Below are 13,281 nucleotides of genomic sequence, written 5' to 3'. Positions count from 1 at the left end.
ATTTTCTTTTGTGGTTTTTAAAGTATTTTAGAGATACCTTAAAAAAAAATCAATCACCCCATCTCTACTTTTGCTTTTGCTGTGTGTGTGTGTGTTTGCGCATGTGTGTGTGGAGAGGGTTATGGAGAACCTTTGAAGAAATTAAAGATAAAAGATATAGAGAACTAGAGGCTGTGTATGTTGCCCCAAATTTAGTTTGTTTCAATTTTGTATTGCATGCTATTTCAGAAAAATTTATTACTTCCTTCCTTTACTCATTTAGTCATCAATTAACTCAGCAAATATTGAATGTTAACCATATGCTTGGGCCTGTCACACACATTCTGAATTGTGAAGTTTCATTGTTTATCCTCAAGGGTCTAGTATCAGAAAGCTATGTTTTGTAGAGATGAGTAAAATACAATTTGAAAAACAATTATTTAGTGAGACGGTAAATTATTAACTCTCAGGTCCCTGAAAAGCTTCATAAATCTGTTCAATCCTTCGTTACTGTGTGTTCAGATTACACACTCTATAACATTGATCTGGGTTTCAAAATAGATATTTACCCTGGTAAGTATGGTTTCTGCAGAAAGGATTGTTTTAGTTCACTAACTAGATCAATACTTTACATCAACTGACTGCCATTGTAATCCACATTTTATTTTCTCTGAGTTTGGTTATAGTATAGTATTCCATCAAATATTGTCCAAAAGAGAAGGAATTATCCATTGGTTATCTGGACTAGAGATGAGGGATTATGTCTTACTGATTTGATAGTATTTATGTTTTTATTACATATAATTTATATTGTCCAGTAGTATCCTGCACATGTACAGGACACAATATTTATTAAATGAAGGATCATTTGGTATTATCATCTATATGATCTATTTTATTTTAATTTCTCATTAACACTATCAAGGATTAAAATATTCATACTTAGTCTTAGAATTGAAACTGGATGACACCCCATGCAATTTGGGTAATTCACTGGTAAATTTTATAACACCAAAATTCAAATTATCATAACATGGAATTTGGAATTAGAGGACATTGATTTAAGTCCTAAGTCTTCAGTGTCTGAACTTGGATAAGTCATTTTACTTCTCTTAAACTGAATTTTATCACTTTAAAAATGGAGCTAATAATATTTATTTCAGTTGTGATGAGAATTCTAAAAAGACAAAATGTATAAGTAGGCACATTTTAAATTGCAAACCACTACACACTTATTATGGATAAAAGTCATATTATATCACTCTTTGGAATGACAGTCCACTAAAAGCATGTTGTAGAAATGAGATTACTAGGTAATGGTGGGAAACAGAGGTGGACAAGGGGAGAGAAAAGAAAAAAGAATATATAAAGACAAACTGTCTACTCCTTAATTGTGCTGTGGTTTGCATTTGACCGATTCTTCCTCACAATAAGATTTCTTAAAACTTCCTTCTAACTCTGAGAAACAATATTGCTTACCCTAATATTAAACAAGCTAATGAATTATTTGATTTTTAAACTGTAAATGTGAGTTTGAATTAATAAATTACGAAGACTCATTTTGGAGCTATCAGGTTGATACTGTATTAATATCAGGTTGTACTGTACTGACATCAGGTTGATACATATTGGATGAATTTAGCCCAACTTGACCTATCGTTTTTGGTAGTGAGTTCATTATGAAAAAAAAAAATGTGAGAAACAAGTCAATGTGAGCAAAGATAGCAAAAATAAAAAGATCAAAACTAGTAAATAATTATCTACACTGTATAAAATGTTTAAAATATATAGATGGATTAGAAATACAAGGAAAAACAATGGCAAGACAAACGTTTTTAAATGACAGAAATAGAGAATGGCATGAAAAGTTTAATAACTAAAACTAAAAATTAAAAGCACAGACATTCATTTCCACTTCCATCCATAACCAAGCCACCAGCCCTTTGGTAGAAACACCTTAAAAGAGGAGACAATGGAATTAACAGACATGAATTTCAAACGGCTATTAGAAATATATTCAAAACTCTGAAGGAAATCTAAACAAAATATTTAAAATAAAGTCATAAAAAGAAAGTATAAAAGACTTAGTGAGAAAAAATAAAATATCTGAAACGAAAACGTCACCACAGGCTCTTTCTGTGCTCTGTGCACACGCATTCCCGGTGGGTGCCACAGAGTTTCTCTGGGGCCCATATGGCAGGAGCTGAGCATCAGGTGCTGGAGTGGAGGCCTGAGTGTCCCGTTGTGCCTTTTGAGCTGGGCCCTTGGGAGCCAGGCACGCAGGGAATCTGTGGGGCCACCCTACCTTTCCTGTCACCTGGGAAGGTGAGGAACCAAGATAAGGTGTCTGCCATGGTTAGTCACCGGAGGCAGTGGCCAGCTGCCTAACCTGAATAGAGGCAAATAGGACAACATAGAGCTGCTGTTGTATATCCCCTTTTGCCTTGAAGTTGCTGGGCCACCAGCAGCCCAACACAGACATGGAGATCTAGCAGATTTTATTGGCTGAAAATGTAAGTGAAGAAACTTCTAGAAATGTAGATTTTCATAACTTCACGGCAAAGAGAAAGAAACGATAGAATTTTGTCTTCATGACGGATCTCCTTATGCAAATGGTGACCTTCATGTAGGACATGCTTTAAATAAGATTTTGAAAGACATGACCGGGTTATACCTTATGATGACAGTTTCCAAAGTACGTTTTGTGTCAGGATGATATTGTAATGGGTTACTCATTGAAATAAAAGTATTACCAGAACTTGGTGAAAAAGTTCAGAATCTTTCATCCATGAAATTAGAAAGTTCATTTGGTAAAGCAGCCAATGAGAAACAGAAATCGACATTTAGTCTTTGAATAGTAATGGCAGATTGCAATAATTGCTACTCTACATTTGATAGAAAATATGAAGCCAAACAATTGAGAATTTTCTAATAAGTGTTTGATAACAGCTTGGTTTATTGATTTTACAAAACCTGTGTTTTGGTTTCCCTGGTCAAGGACTGCTTAGATTCTGCTTCAGCAGAACTTGAATAAAATCCTGAGTGCATCAGTTGTTCTATACATTTAAAATTCTCTCACTTGAAACTTTCTAAGTTGACATCCCTTATACATAGTTTATCTTCTGTTAGCTTTTTTAGTCTGAACCACACAGTCTTGGACTTTTCCAGCCAGTTGCATTGTTTGCTATGTGCCCAAATCCAAGTACACTATTGAGAAATGTTCCAGTTCTGGAAATATCTATATATTTCCTGCAGATAAAGTAACACCTGTTGCTTCTACTTTGGAAACAATAATTGAAGTTATTTCAATATTTTCAAGTATAACTTTGAAAAATGGTATTTGTACCCATTCTATATTTCCTGATAAAGCTCTCCTCTTTTATCTTCAAATTATATGACCATGACAAAATGAACAGGATTGGTTCACACAATCCTAATTCATGATAAGGAAGATTACAGTGTAGATTTTCAACACAACCTGTTAATGATATTTTCACTAGATGAGGATGACATTTTCACAGATGTTTCAAATACTAAACTTCAAAGACTGTACTTACAGAAGAAACTGCTGTGGTAATAAATGTGCTTCAGGCAGTAAAGCATTTGTTGAAAGAGGATAATTTGATATTTAGCTATCCTTATGACTGGAGGACTCAGAAACCAATGGTTACTCATGTCTGCAAGCAGTGGTTTGTAATATATTAAGACCACATGAATTTTACGACCACAACCAAGTCCCCCCTTTTAAAAAGGGGGAACTTCCTCCTAGATCAAGAGTGAATGCCATGGTCAAAATCATGGACACACAACTATAGTAGTATATATCAAGGCAAAGAGATTGAAGTGCTCAAATTCCTATGTTTTGTCATAATACACAAGATGAATTATTGATCAACATCCAAACCATTGAGCATATTACTGAACAAGTGAAACAACACAGCAGTGATATCTAACAGACTCCCTCCCCTGAGCAACTGCTTCCAAAAGAAGTCAAATCTCAGATTGGTGGTCCTGATACCTTGGAATATGTGCTAGGCCAGGATATTTTAAACATCTGGTTTAATAGATTTTCATGGCTTCATGTTCTTCCAGGTACTGACGAAAGACCCAATTTGTACTTGAGAGGAAAAGTCCAGCTTGGTGGTTGGTTTCAGTCTTTTTTGATTAACATGTGTGACAGCAAGGAAAAAAGCACTTAGTAAGATAGTGGTTGTCAGGAATTAACCTTGGAGAAAGGGATAATAGATGTTTAAAACTTTGAGAATATCATTAATCATAATGTTGTATCAGTGGAACACAAGATAAAAGCAGGGAGCCTCCCTACGGTATTAATATCCTTCTTTGGTGGTAGCTGAGTCTTGTGTCATCATTAAAGTGACAGTTGGTTCATCTGTTATTAATGCTGCCAGAGATGTTAGCAAGTTTAGGAATACCATGTGCTTTTTTTGCCGGGGAGGGGGTGGCTGGTTTCAGTACAGAACTGGTTTCAGTCCTGCTAAGGATATGTGTGTCATAGACCAGTATGCTACACTTAAGTGTAGGATTTTGCAAACAAGATTATTGAGTCATATAAACAATATGATCTTGGAAAAGTCATTTGCCTATTACAAGCATTTTATAAACTCTTTTATTTCAGTGTAATCAAAGTTAGGCTTTATTGTGAAAATGAAAATGATCTCAAATCAACTCACATGAAGTCAAATCAAATCAACTTGTCAGACTGCATCAACTAAAATTTTGGATGTAATATTGTTTTTGCTTTCACTCTTTCTCATGGCTGAAGACATATTCTAGCATATACCTCATGTTAAAGAACTCAAGAGTGTTTTTCCTACTGAATAAAATAGTACAACAAGGAACTGGAAGAAGCAAGATAGGTGGAAGCAGTAAAGAGTGCATGTGCAATGAGAGATTCATTTATTGGAAGCATCTCTGGCAAAAATGCAGCAGAGTACAAAGCTATCACTGTGATAGAACTTGGTCTGCTTTTTGAGGTAGTAGAGTTGCAATGAACTGAGGAGACTTCTTGTACCCCTCAGTTGAAGGAATTAGTGATGACTTCTCACACAACTTTACTCACTCAACAACCTTGAGCAATAAATGCAGATGTAATTGAGCTTAAAGGCACAATCCTAATTAGTTTAGAAGGTGGTGAAATTTCTGAAGAACTATCATATAAAGTGGTTGTCATGCCACCTACCAAAGAAAACTACCCTCCTTGTTGGAAGTATACAGCTGCATCATCAGATAAACTCTGACCTTGTGTTCAGAAGTGAGAGGTTGAAAGTAGTACTTCACTTTGTTATTAACAGTTCTCTGAGCAAGAACACCCTGACAGTACTGACTAGGGGTTTAATGGACTGTTTACAATGGAAAGAAATTGAAGATTTAGATAACGAGTGAAAGAGTAAATAGTGGAGGATGGATATCAAATCACAATTATAAAAGAAGTATCTACTATAAATAGAGATAGAATAATGTGCATATATACATGTGAAAAAATATATATGTAGGTGTATTATATCATATATCCATATCATGGACTTATTCAGACATAGATATTGACTATCTTACATTCAAATGTGGCTGAGCTGAGAATATTTTATATTTTATAAATCTTTTTGACACAGTATTTAAAGTTCTATAGTGTATGAAAATGAAGACACTCTGGAAAACTTAAAACGAATAAACAGATGATCTTAGTAGCAGGGAAATATGGTAGGAAAAAAGATCAGCAAGCTTGGAGATACCATAATAGAAAATATCCAAATTAAAGCAGGAAAAAAGTGTTCACAAAAAATATTAATTCTCCAATGCACATGCAGTATGGTTTTCCACAAAAGAGGAAGACAGAAAAATAATGGGAAAAATATGGCAGAAATTTTTCAAATTTGACAAAACTATGAATCAAAAAGCTGAACAAATTTCAGTAGGATAAACACAAAGAAAACCACAACAAGCCACATCATCATCAGACTACTGAAAACAAGATAAAGGAAATCTTTAAAAAAGAAAGAAGGGGAAATAATATAGAGTGGAAGAAAATAAGAGTAATTGTGGGCATATGGTCAAAAATAATGTAAATCAGAAAAAGTAGAAGAGTATCTATGAAGTGCTGGAAGAAAAAAGAAAAAAAGAATAAAAAACAAATCCAGTGAACCAAGAATTGTGTATCCAGCAAAAGTATAATTCAAAAATAGAAAGACATATAGACAATTCAAATGAAAAAAAGTAGACAAAATTAATCTCCCAAAGAACTTTATTACAAGAAATGTTAAAGATAGTGTTTTGGTGTGATTAATTAAAGACATAAATAGTAAATATTGGAGCAACCACAAAATTGATTATGTAAATATCATCCCCCTGTACTTACTCTAAGTATATTAATCTTAAATAGTCTACGTTTCAAATATCTTCTAGATAGGTGATCACACACATATTTTATACAAGTACTTGCTTATATTCATTAAATATTTAGAGCAATGATTCATAACACATCTATGAAGATTTTGAAACATGCAGATGTTCAGACCCTACCCAAGATTAATTAAATCAAAATCCCTAGGTTAGCAGTTCTGAACAGTTCTGCAAATTCAAGGAATTCAAAAGCACACTGAAAATTTTTTGTGCTTATTCAGACTGAACCTCTGAACTCTCTGAAGGTTAAAAACCTTCATTTTTTTTCTCTTCTTCCTGCTTTCCCCACAGTAGCAAATTCAGATTTGCTGATTTCAATAAAAGGAAAAATAACATAATCAAAAACTGGTCTGAGGGTCGGGGTGGGGACAATGCATACAGATGCCAAACCAGCTGAGTGATGAACCCATATTGCTGCAGCATTTTGGCACTCAATGTATTTTGTCTGATCTAAGGGGAAAAAAGTAGAAGACACTAATTATTGGGTTGGTCAAAAAGTTCATTCGGGTGTTTCTGTCAGATACTACAGAAAAACTGAATGAACTTTTGGCCAAACCAATACTAGTACCAAAAATGAAAGTGGGGACATTACTGCAGAAAGAGGGGAATTAAAAGGATAAAAAAGAAACTATAGGGCTTCCCTGGTGGTGCAGTGGTTGAGAGTCTGTCTTCCAATGCAGGAGACACAGGTTGGTGCCCCGGTCCAAGAAGATCCCACATGCTGTGGAGCAGCTGGGCCCGTGAGCCATGGCCACTAAGCCTGAGCATCCAGAGCCTGTGTTCCACAACGGGAGATGCCACAACAGTGAGAGGCCCATGTACCGCAAAAAAAAAAAAAAAGAATCTATGAACAACTCTGTGCTCACAAATTTAATAGCCTGGATGAAATGGGCCAATTTCTTGAAAGACATGATCTGCCAAAACTCACATAGTAGAAATAGACAATCTGAATAGAAATATATTTGTCAACTAAATCAAATCAATAATTAATTTAAAAAAGCACCAGATCCAGATGTGTTCAATGGTGAATTCTACAAAACATTTAAAGAAGAAATTATAGCAATTCTTTACAAACTCTTTTAGAAGATAGAGGCAGTGGAAATACTTCCTAACTTATTCTATGAGGTCAGCATTACTATAATACCAAACCCAGGCAAAGACGTTATAAGATAAGGTAACTACAGATCAATATCTCTATGAAAATAGATGTGTGAACTCTAAACAAAATATGAGTAAATCAAATCCAACAATATAAAAACAATCAACACCGTTACCAAGTGGGATTTATCCCAGTTGTGCAAAGCTGGTCCATCTTTCGAAGATCAATTAATGTAATTCATTAATTAATGTAATTCTTTAACCCACATCAGTGTGTTGAAGAAGAAAAATCACTTGATCACATCAACAGATATGGAAAAAGCATTTGACAAAATTCAACACCCATAAAATAAAAACTCTCAGCAAGCTGGGAATAGAGGGAAACTTCCTCAACTTGATAAACAAATATGTACAAAAAACTGACCACAATCATCATACTTGATGAGAAATTTGAAACTTTCCCACTAAGATCAGAAACAAGACAAGAATTTCCCCACTCATCACAGTTTTTCAGCATCGTACTAGAAGTCCTAGCTAATGAAATAAGAAAAGAAAATGAAATAAGAGTTATATAGTTTGGGAAGGAAGAAATAAAACTGTCATTGTTTACAGATGACATAATCACCTATATAGAAGATCTGAAAGAATCAAGAAGAAAAAAAAGACCTCCAAGAACTGATAAGTGATTATAGAAATGTTGCAGGATACAAGATTAATATACAAAAGTCAATCACTTTCCTATATACCAGCAATGAACAAGGGGAATTTAAAATTAAAAACAAAATACTGTTTACATTAGCACCCTTCCAAACTAAAATACTTGGAAATAAAACTAATAAAATATGTACACTATGTATGTGAAGAAAACTACCAAACTCTGATGAAAGGAATCAAAACAAACTAAATAGAGGGAGGGATATTCCATGGTCATGCATCATGAGACCCAATATTGTCAAAATGTCAATTCTTCCCAACTTGATCTATATAGATCTTCAATGCAATCTTAATCAATAACACAGTAAGTTATTTTTTGAGTATCAACAAACTGATTGTAAAATTTGTGTGGAGAAGCAAAACACCCAAAATAGCCAACACAATATTGCAAAAGAGCAAAGTTGGAGACTGAAACTACTTGACTTGAAGACTTAACTATAAAGCTACAGCAATCAAGACAATGTGGCATTGGTGAAAGAATAGACAGATGAATCAGTGGAACACAGTAGAGAGCCCAGGTATTTCATCCATGTAAATATACTCAACTGATCTTTGACAATGAATCAAAGGCAATATAATGAAGAAAAAATAGTCTTCTCTACAAATGCTGCTGGAAAAACTGGACGTCCATAGACAAAAATATGAATCTAGGCCCAGACTTTAAACCATTTAAAAAAGTAACTCAAAATGAACCATAGGATTAAATGTAAAACACAAAACTGTAAAACTCTTCGAAGATAATGTAGTAGGAAATCTAGATGTCCTTGTGTTTGGTGATGAATTTTTAGATATAGTAGTAAAGGCACAATCCACAAACAAAAAAATTATAAGCTGTACGTTAAAATTAAAAACTCCTCTAAGAAAAGACAGTATCAAGAAAATGAAAAGGCAAGCCACAGAATGGAAGAAAGTATTTTCAAAAGATATATTTGATAAAGGATTTTTTGTGCAAACTATACAAAAATCTCTTAAATCTCAAAACAAAAAAGAAACAACCCAATTTAAAAATGGGTGACTATCTTAACAGATATCTCATCAAAGAAGCGATACAGATGAAAATAAGCATATGAAAAGAAGCTCCACATAAGTCATCAAGGAAATGCAAATTAAAATAACAATGTGATACCACTACAAACCTGTTAGCCTGGTTACCATCCAGAATACTAACAACAAATGCTGGTGAGGATGTGAAACAACAGGAACTTTCATTCATTGCTGATGGAAATCAAAATAGTTTATATATATATATATATATATATATATATATATATATATATATATAATCATTTTTCCATATTATTAGGATGTTTTGATATCTTAAAAAATCTTTCTAGCTGGGACTAGCTAATTCTTAGAGATAGCAAAAGATCCAGCTGCAAGCATGCCTTTGATATATGCACACCAATCCAGAGCCATTCCTCCTCTAGTTGGCCTATACATCCCAGGAGGCAGTATTCCTCTGCCTTAATCATCCTTGAACCAGGTACCCAGCAATTAGTGACCACCTTTATATCTTAGAGACCACCAAATTATTCAAATTATCCAATCTAAACTTATTCACCCTGCCTTGCTTTGCCTTTCTTACAGAACTCCCGTTAAGGCTCTGGCCTAATGCTTTCTCCTTGCTCCTCTCTTATGTCTCTTGACCACCCTAGTTTTCTTCCATACGTCCAGTCTCTAAGACCTGTGGGAATCACAAACCTTGTTTATTCCTGAGCCCTTCCCCTGTCTCCTCTTGTGGCCACACTTAAGTGACAACCTCATAAAAGGGCACAGAGCACATAGCCACTTAAGAAGGCAGTTTGGTGGTTTCTGACAAAAACAAACATACCCCTACTGTACGATCCAGCAATCATACCACTTGGTATTTACCTAGAGCTGAAAACTTATGTCAACACAAAAACCTGTGCAGGGATGTTCATAGCAGCGTTATTCATAGTTGTCAAAACTGGGAAGAAAACAAGATGTCCTTCAGTAGGTGATAAACTGTGGATAAACTGAGGTACATTCAGATAATAGAATATTATTAAGGGCTAAAAAGAAATATGTTATCAAGCCATGATAAAACATAGAGAAAACTTAAATACATATTACTAAGTGAAAAGAAAAACATATTACTAAGTGAAAGAAGTCATACTGAAAAGTTACATATTGAATGTTTCCAACTATATGTCACTCTAGAAAAGGCAAAATTATGAAGAAGTAAAAAGTCAGTGGTTGTCGGGTTTGGGAGGTATGGGGGTATGGAGAGATTTGGTGGAGCAAAGAGGATTTTTAGGGCAGTGAAACTACTCTTCATAATAGTATAATGGTGGATACATATTATTATACATTTATCCAAACCCACAGAATGTATAACATGGAGTGAACCCTAACATAAACAATGAATTTTGAGGGATTTGATGTATCAAGGTAGGTTCATCAACTATAAAAAAAATACCACACTTGTGGGTGATATTAATAATGGAGGGATACACATGTATGGGGTCAGGGGGCACATGTAAATTCTCTATACCTTCTGCTCCATATTGCTATAGACCTAAAACTCTAAAAAATAAAGTCTATTAAAAAATTAAAGCATTGGAAAATGTACTATGCAAAATATAACAAGAGTTCAAATGACTCAGTAACAGGATAGACTTCAGAACAAGAAATATTATTAAGTGATAAAGAAGGGTGGTTCAACACAATAAAAGGCTAAATTTATAAATAAGTTATATAAATAATGATAATGAAAAATAATATTTTAATATTTGAGGGAGATCTAAGAATGTGTTAAAGAAAGATTTATAGACTGAAATATTTAAAATTGAAGAAAAATCTCATAAAATTATCTACTTTTGTACCTTTAGAGGCTATGAAACAAAAATATGTTAAACCTAAAGTAAATGAAGAGAACTAATAAATAAATAGCAAAACGGAAATAGAAAATTTAAAAATACAGAAAAACTATGAAATCCAAAGTTGTTTGTTTTTAAAAATCTATAAATTTCTAGTTAGATTGATAAATACGAAAGGAGAAATGAGGCATATTACCAATAGCATAAACAAAAGAGAGGCAGCCTTACAAATCCTAAAGATATTAAAAGGTTAAAAAAGGAAATATGATAAACTATGTGTCAGAAAAATTGATAAATCAAAGGAAGTGGATAATCCCCCAAAATGTAACAAATTACCAAAACTTACACAGGAAGAAAAACATATGTGAATAGAGCTTACTCTACCAAAGAAATAAATGTGAAGGCAAAATCCTTACCAAAAAAGAACGTTTGAAGGCTATATGGGTTTATTGGTAATTTTATCAAATGTTTACCAAAGAAGAAATAACTACAACCATATGTACAATTTTCCCAGAAGTAGTGGGAAGTAGACCATCATTATCCTGGTGCTATAACCTCAAAAAGTATATAAAAGAAAAAAGTATTGCCAGCTAATATTTTTCAGTATCATGAAAGTAAAAATCTTTAACAAAACATTAGAAAATTGACTTCAACAATAAAAAGCATAATACATCTTGAACGAGCAGGAGTGTAAGCTTGGTTAAACCTCAGAAGACTAATCAATGTAATTTACCATATCCAGCCACATGATTATCTATATAGATGCAGAAAATTTTGACAAAATTAAACATCTGTTGACATTAAAAATTGTCAGCAAGACACAAATGAAAGGGAATTTTCTTAATTAGATACAGGGCATCTAAAAATAACTATAGCTACCATCATAGTTAATAATAAAGTTAATAAATTTCCCCTAAGATCAGTAAAAATGCAAGATAAAGAAAAGTCTTGTGCATTTAGAATGAAACTCACTAAAATAATTTTGAGTGAAAAATCCAGATATAAAGTATAAACACTTTATTTAAAGTTCACAATATGGCAACACCAAAGTGTTTGGTATGTACACTTAAGTGGTTGTATTTCAGAGAAAAGTAAAATAGTGATTATTATAAAATCTAAGATAGTAACAAATTTGGGGCATGATGGGGACAACATTCTATTTACTGATCTGAGTAATGATTACATGCTTGTTTACTATAAGTAATTTTTAAGTTGCATACATTTTTACACATTTGGAAACAGGAGATTAAAAAGAAAGTTAAATGGGAATTTAGTGGGGTCCACAGACAGTGCACCTATAAAGGTTGTTTAACCCTATGCTAGTCTACAAAAAGTAGAACAAAGTTTTTCATGTTACCCAGTCTCTCTCAGCTAGGGAGGAGTTCAGAGGGAAGTAAACTATATTTCTAACCAGAAATTGTGTGACTGTTGTTTGAAACATTCTTTGTGTTATATTCCTGGGGCAGTGGCTGTATATTACAAAATAATATATAATATTACACATTGAATATGCTATATTATAAGCTATTTTATATATCATTATATTATAATATTCTTTAATTTTTATTGGAGTACAGTTGACTTACAATGCTGTTTAGTTTCTGCTGTACAGCAAGTAAATATACAAATATCAACTCTTTTTTTAGATTATTTTCCAATATAGATCATTACAGAGTATTGAGAAGAGTTCCCTGCACTATACAGTAGGTCCTTATTAGTTATCTACCTTATATATAGTAATGTGTATATGTAAATCCCAATCTCCCAATTTATCCCTCCCCTGCTCCTGCTCCCCCAACCCAACCCTGGTAACTATAAGTTTGTTTTCTACAACTGTGACTCCATTTCTGTTTTGTACCATTTTTTTATATTCCACATACAAGCGATATCAAATGATATTTTGTCTTTCTCTGTCTGAATTACTTTGCTCAGTATGACAAACTCTAGGTGCATCCATATTGCTGCAAATGACATTATGTTGTTCTTTTTATATGGCTGAGTAATATTCCATTGTATACATGTATCACATCTTTTTTATCCATTCTGCTGTTGATGGACATTTAGGTTGCTTCCATGTTCTGGGTATTGTAAATAGTGCTGCAATGAATATTGGGGCATATGTATATTTTTGAGGTCTCATTTTTTCTGTATATATGCCCAGGAGTAGAATTGCAGGGTCATATGGTAGCTCTATTTTTACTTTTTGAGGAAGCTCCATACTATTCTCCATAGT

The 13,281-nt window shown here is 33.4% G+C and overlaps 1 pseudogene; it reads left to right on the top strand.

Annotated features, from left to right (window-relative positions):
- The first annotated feature begins 2,172 nt into the window (after window positions 1–2,172).
- On the top strand, window positions 2,173–5,237 carry LOC116742222 (annotated as a pseudogene).
- The last annotated feature ends 8,044 nt before the right edge of the window (window positions 5,238–13,281 follow it).

The sequence above is a fragment of the Phocoena sinus genome, chromosome 17 (genome assembly GCF_008692025.1).
Source record: "Phocoena sinus isolate mPhoSin1 chromosome 17, mPhoSin1.pri, whole genome shotgun sequence".
Lineage (NCBI taxonomy): Eukaryota > Metazoa > Chordata > Mammalia > Artiodactyla > Phocoenidae > Phocoena > Phocoena sinus.
The sequence above is the reverse complement of the archived record's forward strand: the minus strand, read 5'-3'. Positions and strand labels throughout refer to the sequence as shown.